We start from the raw sequence: 14,165 nt of genomic DNA on the forward strand, positions 1-14,165 counted from the left end.
CCTCATAGTCAGGAGGTGGGTGCTAGAAGTCCTATTTAAATAATGATTTCAGGGCAGCTCTGCCAAAGCAGATGTCAGATCCTGAAGCCTCAATTAAGGCTGTATGAAAGTGTGGGCTGATTCCCATGTAGCTGCCCTGTAAATTTCTGAAATTAGTATGTGTCTCAGCGAAGGCACAGAACATGCCAGAAGCATGGTAGAGTGGGCTTTAACCTACAAAGGTGGATCTACTCCAGTTAATTCACAGTTTGATCTAATATAATTAGATAGCCATTTAGACAGTCTTTAGGTGAACAGTGCCTGATCTTTCAACCTGTCTGCAATGCTACAACCAGCCTGAGGAAACTACTGATTTGTTCTGTCAAGGTCATATGAAAGAGACCTAACCATATCAAGGTTCTGCAATTTCATTTTCTTGATTGGAATGAGGCTTTAGAAAGAAAACCGGCAGCTGATTCACCTGATTCAGAGGAAAATCTGAAACAATCTTTGGTAAAAAATCTAAGCTGTTACCTAAGGGTCACATTTTTTTATGAAACACCAAATAAGGTGGACCAGCCATGAAGACTTGAATTTCCCCCACTCTCTGTGTTGATGTTATAACTACTAAAAAACCAATTTTCATAAATAGATGGTATAGAGAACAAATTGCTAGGGCTCAGAAGGAGGTCCCATTAACCATACTAAGCCTATATTTAGGTCTTAGGGAGGAGTGAATTCCTGGACTGCAGGAAAAGGCCCTTGAGGAATATAGGAACTGGGAAAATATGGAGTGACCCTCGACAGGAGGAGGATGAGCTGATATTGCTGCTAAATGTGCTCTTATGAAGCTGATGGATAGCCCTGTATGCTATAGTCCAGAATAGCAGGAATCAGGACTTCTAAGGGAGACAGGTAGCATCGAGCTGCCCAAATAGATAACCTCTTCTATTTGTCTGCAGTCCTTTCTGGTAAGCATCAATATATTCTGGACTTCAGCTGAACAGCTTCTTTCCATGGTAGTAAGCCAGCCAGCACCTACGCTGTCAGAAACAATGATGCTAGATCCAGATATTGAATCTGATCTTCATTCTTGGAGATCACATCAAGTAAGACAGGTAACATTACTGAGGGTTGAGCTAACAGGTTAATTAGGTCCAAATACCAAAACTACCTGAGCCAAGCTAAAGCTAGCTGAGCATGATCATTACTGCTAAATTCTGTCTAAAACTCCTTAGAACCCTCAGTATTAATGAGATTGGTGGATAGAAATACATTACCCCTAAAGTTCATGAAAGGAAGAAAGCACCTAAACAGGGAACCTGGGCTAAGACCACCTTGAGCAAAATGTTTGGCATTTCTTGTTCAGATCTGAAGCAAATAGGTCTGTTAGGTATCCCCACCCATAAAATACACTCTGCAGGATCAAGTCATTGACAGTCCATTCATGATCACTTGTGAATTGCCTGCTGAGCCAGTATGCTAGGACTTTCTGCAAGCCTGAAAGATACAGAGTACTGTGTGATTTGGTGATGAACACACCAATTCCAGAGACAAAGTTTTTTGGCAGAGTGGGGGATGATCTATATCTATCTATATCACCTGGATTAAATGTCCTCATTGCCTGGGAAGAAATTCTGAGCATGCTAATCAACAGCTCTAAGTTCTAGAATGTTTACGAGAAAGTAACTCAGAGTCCAGAAGCCCTGGGTCTGTAGGTGGTCTAAGTAAGCTCAACACTTAAGCAGGGAGGCATCAGTCACCAATATCATGGTATGTATAAGCAGAGAAAATGGTATATTTTGCACACCTAGAAAAGGTGCTTCCACCAGTTTAAGAATGAGATGACTTCTCAGGAACCTGCACCCTGACATCCATGTGATGTCTGATGGGTAGATGTATAGATTTCATCCACCCCACTGTCTCTTAGGGGTTGGCATGTGGACTCCCAAGGAACAAACAGTAGCACTCAAGTCCTTCAGGGTACGTGTATACAGCAAATAGACACCTGCTGCTGGTCCGTGACAGTTGACTCATGCTTGCAGGGCTCTGGCTGCAGGACTGTTCAATCGCTGTGTAGATTTTCAGGCTCAGACTGGAGCATGGGCTCTAGAACTCTGCAAGGTGGGAGGGTCCCGGAGCTTGGGCTCCAGCCAAAGTCCAGAAGTCTACACAACAGTGAACCAGCTCCACAAGCAAATCAGCTGGCACAGGCCAGCCACAGGTGTCTAGCTGCTGTGCAGATATACCCTCAGAGTGCTGGGCTTCATCAGTTCATCTGGTGAAGAAGAGATCATTGCTGGTATCAAAGTGTTCTTCCATTTTCAAGTGTTCTTCCTCACTTTCTTGTTCTTCCTGACATACAGAATGAATCTGTGCCACTGTCCCTCTGAGATAAGTTTTCAGAGAGGATCAAGAGAGGCAGAGAGCATAGTGGGAGTCAAAGCAGATTTATTGGAGGATCTGAAGCTAAAGATGGCTTATTTGCCTCTTCTGTAGCTTCTTTAGCTTTTGGGGAGGTGAGGGGCTCATGGAGGTGAAAGAAGCAATGGGAGCCTATTCTATTTACAAAAAGAAAAGGACTACTAGTGGCACCTTAGAGACTAACCAATTTATTTGAGCATAAGCTTTCGTGAGCTACAGCTCACTCCATTGGATGCAGTGAGTTGTAGCTCACGAAAGCTTATGCTCAAATAAATTGGTTAGTCTCTAAGGTGCCACTAGTACTCCTTTTCTTTTTGCGAATAAAGACTAACACGGCTGCTATTCTAAAACCTATTCTATTTACGGGGATTCTATTGAGGAGAGTAAATAAGGATACAAGTCAGACTGAGGGGAAATTGACTCAATCCTCCCTCCAACTTTTTAGTCTTCCTAAGGGATCATCTGTTTTTCGTTACCCCAAGATCCTTTGAAAAACAATGGGAAGTCTTAGCACAGGCTTCTATAGAGATTGAACATCCCAGGAATAGTGGTAACCAGAAATAAACCAATTTTTGGCAACACCCATCATGACTGCTGTGGAGAAAGTAAATAAGGAAGTGTTATATACTTCCCCTCATAACACAAGAAATAGGAGCCACCAAATGAAATTAATAGGCAGAAGGTTTAAAACAAATAAAAAGAAGTATTTTTTCACATGACAAACAGTCAACCTGTGGAACTCCTTGCCAGAGGATGTTGTGAAGGCCAAGACTATAACAGGGTTCAAGAAGTAGATAAGTTCACGGAGCATAGGTCCATCAATGGCTATTAGCCAGGATGGGCAGGGATGGTGTCCCTAGCCTCTGTTTGCCAGAAGCTGGGAGTGGGAGACAAGGGATGGATCACTTGATCATTACCTGTTCTGTTCATTCCCTCTGGGGCAGCTGGCATTGGACAATCTCGAAAGACAGGATACTGGGCTAGATGGACCTTTGGTCAGAGCCAGTATGGCCGTTCTTACGTTCATCCATTGTTTCCAGAGGCACCACCAAGTTACTTCGCAGCTATAGCTAGTCAGGATCAGAATTCAGGACAAAATTCATCTTGGAGGCATCCAAAAAGAGAGCTAGTCTCTCTATTTTTCCAGGGACTTCCAGACTGGACTCTCAGATATAACAAAGCCAAGCTTTTATTATTATTCCTTTCCAAAGACTACCTCCTACGAGAGCATCTATAGGTACAGCTTCAGTGTATATTGGTTTCAGGCATGTTCAAACTATATTTTCTTAGCGCCAATACAGGCAGACACAATGAAAGAAGCTGCTGGTGGTTTACTCTTAATGAGTCATCATAGCAATTTAATGTGAACAAGAAACAGATAAAGTACACTTATTTGTCACAGTATAAATACATTACACTTTGCTAATTTTAAAGCAGTGTCTTTTCTTCCCTCACAATCCCATCCTATTTTTTTGTCTCTTAATCTGCCACTTCCCTTTTTTGTCTTCTACCTCCATTTCGTTCTTTTCCCTCCATTCCTATATGCCCATATATTTCCCCTTTTATTCTTAAACTCCTCCAGCTCCACTTCCTTCTGTGTTCCCTTCATTCCTATCTCATTTCCCCATCCCTGGGCCACAGTCATCTGAAGAGCTGATTGCAGCCTGAACAGGCTGCCATGATGAGTTGGAAAAAAAAATCCTTATTGCTCCATCAAGTCACCAGCTGGCACTTTGTTCTTTTTATGTATATCAGTTGCACATGGAAAAATGGCTCATACTTCCATTCCCGATTGACTGATTGCTGGCACACAGTTGCTACTATTAAGTAAATCACCTCAAAACAACATTCCATTTCAGTATGTAACTTTTCAAAATGGCAGTTAGTTAAATTGTCAATTTGAGAGAAGTAATGCTTAATTTGTGCCAGCAGCTGCCAGTGCTGAGCCCCAGCACCTCTAGGATTGGCAGTTCATAGCCCCAGCACTTCTGGGCTTGCCACGTCAGTTATGAAAGTAAAAAAAATTGCTTTAGTACCAGCACCAAATTGCTTGAGCCCTGGCAGCCCTTTCATTACAAATTAAGCACTAGAGTGAAGCTAAGAACTGATACAAAGTTTGTTTTGTTTTGCTTTTCCCAGGTTTGCACTTTGAACAACAGATGGCTTTAAGAATAAATACAATATAACAGTTACAGTCTCTACAGGAGATCTGCAGAAACTTCTTGATTGTTCATAAAGAGAGCAATAATTCTGGTATTCAGTGACTCTGGAGACAAGGGAGCCACAGATTTCAAGAGACACTGTGTGTGCTGCATTCAGCCTGCAGATGTCAGTCACCAGTATTATATGTTCCCTTATTATATGTTCAAAAACTCGTTACCACAGAGTTAAGGTTGTGCTGGACATGTAAGAAAAAGTTTATCAAAGCATGTTTTGCATTTCAAATAAAGGAAGCATTATCTGTAGTTAGTGAACTGAAGTGATTGTACTGAAGTGATTGTTTCTGATCATCACGTTGTTCAAGTTTTTAGAACTAGTAGATTTCATCCTCTTACACCTAGTTCTTATTCATAGATTAGAAAAGGAATACAAGCTTTCCTGCTTTTTTAACTCCCAACTGGTTTCTTTGTTTAACAAACCAGTTAAATAAATTGAAATAAAGAAGAATGAAATGAAGAAGAATGTAATACTGTCAAAAGCCAGTTTTGCACTTCAACAAATACAGGTTCTGGATGCCTAGCCAGTGACCTCCACTAATACATCAGTATGACTTTCTTTAAAACTTGGCAACAAACAGATACTACTTGAATTTTATTTAATTTATTTTAATATATTACAGTAAGTTAACATCCACTGTCATAAATTTAAATTTAATTTTCAATGGGTTTAAATTTTGAAAAAATCAACTTGTATTTTATTTAAATTTAAAAAACAATTTAAATAAAAATCCTTTTTTATTAAAAGAAAATGTAATCAATTTTTATCCATCATGTTTCAGAGCTTTGAGTGTAGCTGAACTCAACATTCTGAAAGGGCACAAGACACCAAAGGGCACTCTTAACTCTGTTGAAGTTTTGGGCATTTAATTTCCTTGTTTTTATAAAAATACTTTTCCACATCCCTATGTGCCACAGCCCAGCTCTCCCCATGGTGCCTGCTCCGTTTCCAAATACAATCTCAGTGCCATGCACCAAACGTACCCATTCCCAGCTCCTTGTTGTATATTTGTGCCATGCACTAAGCATGCCTGTTCTCAGTTCCCCACACCACCCTAGCATTGTGTGTCAGTGCCATAAAATGAACATGCTCATTGCCAACTCCCCACCCCAATGTCAGCATTATGGGAGTATGTTTTGGAGGAGGAAAAGAAATGGGGGGAAATTCAGGGGGGAGACCCAAGATCCTGCCCACATCCCCCACTGCAGTTCTGCTCTCTTCCTTCCTTCCCCACACTCTCATGCACTGCTCTGACCTGCCATTTTTTCCCTAGAAGCAGCAACAACAACAAGGGGAATAGTGAGTCTGGAGCCCCTTCTCTTGCTGCTGGAGACAGCATGAGGAAGGTGGAGAGTTCTGGGTTCCTTCCTTTCATCCGTGAAGAGTGGAGGAAGGGGAGCCCTGGATACCCCTCCCTTGCCCTGCTGTAGCTGTGACTGAGCCACTGGGAGGAACTGGGGGAAGGTGGGGCACAGGTGGTTCCATTCTCCAAGAATGTCATCAATGGGGAAGGAGCCCAACTTTTCACCCCTCATTGTTCTGCTCTGTTAGCACTTCTGAGCTCCCAGAGAGCAAAAGGTCCCTTTAAGGACAAATCCTTATTCATCCAGGGATTGTAGAAAAATTACTACTTTGGAATCCCTATTCTTCATCAAATCTTTAATCACCAAACTGGGTTTTCAAAAAAATGGTGTTTGGATGATCACGTACATTAATAAGGGTTATCATCTAAGTTGTGCCCAAGCATTGACGTAAGGAACAAAGGCTGGCAAACAGCCACAGCTGCCACTCTGCACCTTCCCAAGCACTGCCTCACACCACCTCTTCAACTGACTGCTCCAACACACACACACCCATGCTGCACCAAAAAAAGTTATAAGAATTGAAAAATGTTATGAGCAGTTCAAGTTAGGGGGCTGTGTATCAGGAACCCCTTGACCAAGTGATGCAGCAACTCGTTTTCCTCTGATCACACTCAGCTCCACTGTTCAGAAACTGAACAAAGAATGTGAGTCATGATTACATCAAGCTATCTTCCCTCTCTTCAATTAATGACAACTGCCTTGACAATATTTCAGAAGTAAAATCAAAGTCTGCATGTGAATTTTAGAGCACCTTAAAATATCACTCTTAAACCAGGATCTCAGGACAAAACTTCAGTCAGGATCTCAGAACAAAACACAATTCAGACAGAGAACAAGGAAGATGCTCAAGACACATTCAACTGCTACCAGTTAGGGCACAAACTTGCAGTGCATGGGTGTTGCTCAGATTCAATTATCCCAGCATTTCACCTTAGAGCATGGCTACACTTGCAGATGTAGAGCACTTTGAGTTAAACCAGCCTTCGTAGAGCGCAGTAGGGAAAGTGCTGCAGTCTGTCCACACTGACAGCTTCAAGCACACTGGCATGGCCACATTTGCGGCACTTGCAGCTGCACTGGGTTCGGTGCATTATGGGCAGCTATCCCAGCATGCAAGTGACTGCAATGTGCTTTTCAAAAGGGGGGGTGGGGTGAAGTGTGTTGTGTGTATGTGGGGGGAGAGAGTGGGTTTTTGGGGTCTAAGAGCATGTCAGCATGCTGTCTTGTAAGTTCAGACAGCAGCAGACTCCCCCCCCCCCCACCTCTCTCTCTTTCTCTCACATACAGCATTCCACACTAATGGCTGCTGTGTCTCGGAGCAGATAAGCATGCTGGCTGTCAGAAATGGAGCTTTCAAAGGGCATATCCGCATTCCTACAGTGATTCAAAAACAATGACATGAGTGGCCACTTGACTTAAGGGGGTTATGGGATGTTTCCGAAGGCTGATCAGAGCGCAGTAATGCAACACCTCGTCCACACTGGCGCTGCAGCGCTCCAGCAGGGGTGCAGCAAATGTTATTCCACTTGCCGAGGTGGGAGTACCAGCAGCGCTGTAGCTGCAGAGTCAGAGTGCTCTACAGGCCTTACCAGTGTGGACGGGTAGTGAGCTAGTGTACCCGGGGCTCCTTTATTGCGCTGTAACTCGCAAATGTAGCCAAGCCCTAAAACCACCCAACTTTGTGGTAACAGACCACATGGAAAATCTCAAGCAGTTAACAGAGTCCTAGTCTTGCTGTACATGCACATTACACACATGACCACATCAGTTTAGCTTGTGCCGACCTGGATTTATAAACTTTACCTTTAGTAACTTTTGCAATCTTGATTTCCCACCGGGACAGTGGGTGCTGTGCACTAACTGAAATAAATCCCAAGCAGCTGAGGTCAATTTGAGGAGTAGAAACACAGTTTGAGCCCCTCATGTGCACAAACAAAAAAGTAACAAGCAGGTGATTTTGAGTAGCTGTATCTTGTTCTAACCCAAATTTGGAACACCAACCCTACACCGCACCTCCAAGAGGCAACAATTTTCAAACAATCCAAGCAAGCACTTGGATTTTAGAGCACTTATAATATTGACCTTTTAAGGAGAAAGCAATACACAACCTTATAGCAGACCTGGCACTCCACTATAATATGTAACTAAGATCCTCCCACCCAACTGTATTCCATAAAGAGAGGATTTACCATGTTTCTTTTGATTTTATAGTTACTCCACACCACACATCTCAGTGATAAAATTATACTGATCACTCTTGCCAAGCCAAACATTCTAGTTTGCCCATTTCTGTAATTAAAACTTCTAGAATTAGCAAAAAGGCAGCTGTGCTTTTTAATCTCTACAGTATGGTCACTGCTAATAACCTCTTTCAGCTGAAGTCCTGCTTGTGCTCAAACTGATAACACATTCTCTTATTTGTCCTTGACACTGAAACTGCAATACTTCATAATAAATTCCTCCCTGATTCTTAGTGCATCCAAACAAAATGACAGCATTTACAGTGCAACTCAAGTGCAGTTCAGTATCTGCTGCCTTTCCCCACAACTAAAGCCCTGACAAAAACCCACTCATTTTCATGGTCAGTAATTTGGTTCCTTCATGTTTAATCGGAGCCCATCACCTCAACACCTCTATCTAATACATCAGAGATTACGCTTCTAGAAAGCTTCACTTTGTTAAAACTCTGTGAATATACCACAACAGAGGCAGAAGAGAGAAACAAACAAACAAAAAAGGAAGGCAAGACCAGACAGGGGAAAGCGACCATAAAGGAAGGAATGGGAAAGGAAGAAACCATAGTAGTGAGTGACAGACAAGAGCACAGAATAAGAGCGGGCAAACACTACACATAGTGAAGGAGAATAAACACAGAATGTAGGGAAAAACAATAGAAAATGTGTGAGAGATAGACAAAGTGAAGGACAGAACATAGACAGGGCAGAGAACATAAGAGATAGCATTACGAGAAAAAGTTTTTTAGAGAAGAGAACACAATGGTCATAATATTACAAACACAATTTTTGCTCTTTTTCAAATCTTAGAATATTTTAGAACTTTCAGAAAACTACCACTTATCCCAGAGAATGCTAAGAATTACATTCTGCAAGTTACATTGACTAAAACATTGATTTTAAACTATTAAAGTTTGATTCCTAATTAACATTCTCCCTAACACAAACCCTAGTTATACTGTACAGGGCCTGATTCTGCCACTCTCATTCACAATGAGTAGGGCCTAGCTCCATGATAGTAGAGTTCCTTAGTCAGAAAATAATTTTAAGTGTTGCAGAATCAACCCCATAGTTTGTAAAAGCTAAAACACTTCAAAATGCCCAACATGTTACCATTTGAAGTGTCTAAAATATTTAATATTTTCTCCCACAGATGAACTTTGACAGAGTTGCAAAAGACATTTCAGAACCAAAAGTACTAGTATCAATAATGAATAGGAAGCATGATGGCCATTTCAGGAAAAAATGGCTACTCACCTTTTGTACCTGTTGTTCTTCAAGATGTGTTGTTCGTATCCATTCCTATCAGGTGTGTCCGTGCACAGGCACGGCAGCCGGAAGATTTACCCCCTAGCAGTCGGGTCGGTCCAGGCGCCCCCTAGAGTGGCGCCATCATGGCCCGCAATATAAGGCCCTACCATCCCGCCACCCCCTCAGTTCCTTCTTGCCGGCTACTCCGAAAGAGGGGTAGGTGAGTGGGTATTGGAATGGACATGAACAACACATCTCAAAGAACAACAGTTATGAGAAGGTGAGTAACCGTTTTTTCTTCTTCGAGTGCTTGTTCATGTCAATTCCAATCAGGTGACTCCCAAGCCTAAGTTCAGGAGGTTGGGTTGGAGCTGTCCACTGGATGGAGCACTGCTCTACTGAAGGCCTCATCGTCTCTGGCCTGCTGGGTAACTGCATAATGTGCGGTGAAAGTATGTATGGCGAACCACTCTGCATATTTCCTGGGTCGGAACTTGCACCAGGAATGCTGCTGAATTAGCCTGAGCCCTAGTGGAGTCCACTGTGAGCAGACGGGCAGGCACCTCTGCCAGGTTATAGCATTCACGGATGCAGGACGTGATCCATGACGAACTTCATTGGGAGGAAACTGGAAGACCCTTCATCCTGTCGGCCACGGCCAAAAACAGTTGAGAGGACTTCCTAAAAAGGTTTTGTTCTTTCAGTGTAAAAGGCTAGTGCTCTGCGGATATCCAATGAGCGAAGCCTCTGCCCCCTGCCGCTCGAGTGCAGCTTAGGATAGAACACGGGGAGGAAGATGTCCTGGTTGATGTGAAACTGGAAGACAACCTTCTGAAAGAAAGCTGGATGTGGCCTGAGCTGAACCTTGTCCTTATAGAATACAGTATGAGGAGGTTCTGATGTTAGGGCTTTGAGCTCAGACACCCTCCTGGCTGAGATTACTGCTACCAGAAACGCCTTGTATGATAGATAGAGCAGGGAACAAGTCGCCAGCGGTTCGAAGGGCAGACCCACCAATTTAGAAAGGACCAGATTGAGGTCCCAGATTGGGGCTGGTTGTTGGACATGCGAATATAGCCTGTTGAAACCTTTCAGGAAACGGCTGAGCATAGGGTTGGCAAACACCGACTGGTGTTCTGTGCCTGGATGGAAAGCAGAGATGGTGGCCAAGTGCACCCTTATTGACGACAAGGGCAGTCCCTGCTGCTTGAGATGGAGAAGGTAGTCCAGTATGAGTGGCATAGAGGTGAGCATCGGGGACAAATGACGCTGCGCCGACCAGATTGAGAATCTTTTCCACTTGGCAAGGTAGGTAGTCCTGGTGGAGGATTTCCTACCACAAAGAAGGACTTGTCTAACTGGCTCCAAGCAGGAGAGCTCCATGCGGTTCAGCTATGGAGATTCCAGCTGTGCGGTGCAACGACTCAAAGTTCAGGTGCTGGAGATGGCTGTGATCCTGAGTTATTAAGTCCGGGAGGAGCGGCAAGGTGACTGGGGCTTCCACGGACTTTCCAGGAGAGATGTGTACCAATGTTGGTGAGGCCTGGCTGGAGCTATCAATATCACTGAAGCCCCTTCCCTCCGTATCTTGAGGAGCACCTTGTCAACGAGAAGGACGGGCAGGAATGTATAGAGAAGACTGCCTTTCCATGCGAGGAGGAAGGCACCCGCGATGGAGCCCAGCCTGTGATTCAGGAAGGAGCAAAACTGCTGGCACTTCCTGTTGTGTCATGTGGCAAACAGGTCCATCTGGAGACAGCTCCATCGTTGGAGGATGGAGTTTTCCACATCCAAGTGTAGGGACCACTCGTGGCCATGAAAAGACCTGCTGAGACGGTCCGCCAACTCGCTCTGTATTCCTGGGAGGTACGATGTTTGCAGGCGTATCAAGTGAGCTACACAAAAGTCCCTTAGGCACAGGGGAGAGGAGCGTGCTCCCCCGTTTGTTGATATAGAATATCGCCATGGTGTTGTCTCTATATACAGGTTTCAGAGTAGCAGCCGTGTTAGTCTGTATCCACAAAAAGAAAAGGAGTACTTGTGGCACCTTAGAGACTAACAAATTTATTTGAGCATAAGCTTTCGTGAGCTACAGTTCACTTCATCGGATGCATACAGTGGAAAATACAGTGGGGAGATGTTATATACACAGATTGCCAAATGAGATTGTCACGACAAGAGTAAGGGGAAGTTCCAGCTAACCGTCACTGTTAGTAAGAAGGAACTGAGGGGGTGGCGAGTCGGTAGGGCCCTATATTGAGCGCCATGATGAGGCCACTCCAGGGGGCGCCCAGACCAACCTGATGGATACTGCTAGGGAAAGTATCTTCTGGCTGCCATGCCACGCATGTGTGCACGCACCTGATTGGAATTGACATGAACAAGCACTCCAAGAAGAATAGCTAATATAGGCATAAAACTTCTCAGTACCCCTTTAAATTGAAAGGAAAAAACAGGGTTGTTGGGGGGGGTTTTTGTTTGTTTTTTACAGTGTTCATGCACACAACTCAATCAAGGCCTTCCTTTGTTTCAGTAGGACTGACCACTTATACAATAAGTAATGCAACGATCCCCACACTGCCACTCATTCATTCTCTCAATACAGATGGGAAAACATCTCTATACAAGACAAATCTTAATCTTCCTTCAATATTCCCACTTTATGCCATCCAGTTATGTACAGATCATCTCAACCACTACTACCTCAATTGTATGTGTATGGTAGGTGGTGGAGAGCATGCGGATGGAGGGAGGAGTTTTGGGGAGAGACCTAAATAGCACCAGGATAAATTAACATTCCATTTAGGTGACTTAGAATCAGAACAACTGTTAATATTATACACAGGACTATTACAATAAAAGTGTATTCTCCCAAATTCCCTGAAATATAAGTGACCACCATATTACTGTATTTTTTGTGGAATATTTAACTACAGTTTAGTGTTATGCTCTGTTTTCATACAATTATTTAAATTACTTCACAAAAATTATTAAATACATTAATATGTTTTGCTGGGGCCTTTTTCTTAGCACTAATTTTCTTTCACAAGTGTAACACAAACCAGTCAATGCAAAACCCACTCAATTATAAGTGCCAACATGGGAAACATTTTGCCAAGGACAACTCTTCAAATTAATTGGAGGTCTCAGGGCCAACAGATCCCAGCCATTTGATAGTTCTATGTACATTATGGTGATTTTAAGGTTATTTTTCTTAGATCATGAGAGAACAAGAAAAAAAAATTACTAAGACAACACACAAGACCCTTTAGTGTCTTTTAAACCTCTAGTTTATTTGAAAAATCCCTTTGAAAGCTGCTCTCTCTTCACCCACATTGTTTCTTCTTAGCTATGACTCTGCAGTTGCTCCCATAGCTCTCCACAATGGCTTACCCATTTTCCCCTCCTTCCTCCTCTCCCCACTACTCAAAAGCTCCTTTTTCTGGTCCCTGGGACTGATTTCTGCCTCTGCCTGGCCTCGGCACATATGATCTTATGAGAAGCAGCTGCACGTTACAGAACTGAGAAGCAGCTGCCTACATCTAAAAGAAGAATATGAAGGAAGGGTCACTGAGCAGCCAAGAAGGTGCAGTGTGTTTCAAAGCTATACTGCTGCTGCTTAACCCCCTTCCTACTCTCTGTTCCCCCACCTGGACAAGGATCCACTACCACGGCATCAACCCAGCTCACCTACTGGCAGCCCAGATGAGAGAGATCATGCCAGCAGTAGCCCAGACCAACAATACTGCAGAGACAAATGTAGTGCCCTAGCATGGAAGACTCTCAGGCTACATCTATACAGAGATTAAAAAAAAATGCAGCTGGACCGGGTAAGCGTGTTCGTGATTCTTTTCAGCTCCAGAGCACAGTGTAGATGCTTGGGCTCGGTCCAGAGCCTGTTTTCTGAGACCTTACAAGAGTGGAGGGTCCCAGAGCTTGGGTTCCAGCCCTAGCCCAAACGTCTACACAGAAATTTTTAGCCCCACAGCCCGAGCCCCACAAGCCTAAATCGGTTAACCCAGGCCAGCAACTGGTCTTTTAGCCCTTTGTAGACGTACCCTTATAGGTGAAAACAGTACTAGGACATTAGCTGAGACTGTTTGGTCCCAGCCAAACCAGGACTACTGGTAGAGCTTTCAATTCAGCTATGTGATTTCCTCATCATTGCTAACGTAAGCCTGAAAGGATGTTTTCTCTTTAACCTATACGTAACCATCCCAATCAAATTAAGAGAGAATCAGAAAGTAACATGTACACTAAATATTTTTGCCATCTCTTAAGCTTGCAAAAAAAATTCTTCAGTATTTAAATGTATAAATGATAAACTAAGCTGTAAATATATTGTTTATCTATCAACAGATCTGCAGAGGAATAATACTAAATTATTACCACCATGGCCAAACCAAGTTCATATCTGCTGTAGAAAGAAGCAGTTTCTGAACAGTATTTTGCAGAGGTTTTCAGACAACCCTCAGCCTTCTCTCATATAGTCTTTGCAACATATCAAGTCTCTATTGACCAAGCAAGTAGCATTACTGAGGCTGCTTTCAATTGTGCTTTGCCTGATTCAGGATACTTTCAATCTCACTTCTCCTGTACTGCTGTCACCTGGATTGCACATTGCCCAACCACTTTGGGTATGAAAGTGTGCTTTCTGGCTCTTAACAATGCAAACATAATTTCTGTCTTTATTTTA

At 43.3% G+C, this 14,165-nt stretch overlaps 1 protein-coding gene across 2 annotated transcripts in view; it reads right to left on the reverse strand.

The window, feature by feature from the left end:
• The window catches only part of RNGTT (RNA guanylyltransferase and 5'-phosphatase), a 457,144-nt gene that overhangs the window by 290,687 nt on the left and 152,292 nt on the right, over window positions 1-14,165 (reverse strand). The gene's annotated exons all lie outside the window — the stretch shown is intronic.

The sequence above is a fragment of the Natator depressus genome, chromosome 3, assembly GCF_965152275.1.
Source record: "Natator depressus isolate rNatDep1 chromosome 3, rNatDep2.hap1, whole genome shotgun sequence".
Taxonomy (NCBI): domain Eukaryota; kingdom Metazoa; phylum Chordata; order Testudines; family Cheloniidae; genus Natator; species Natator depressus.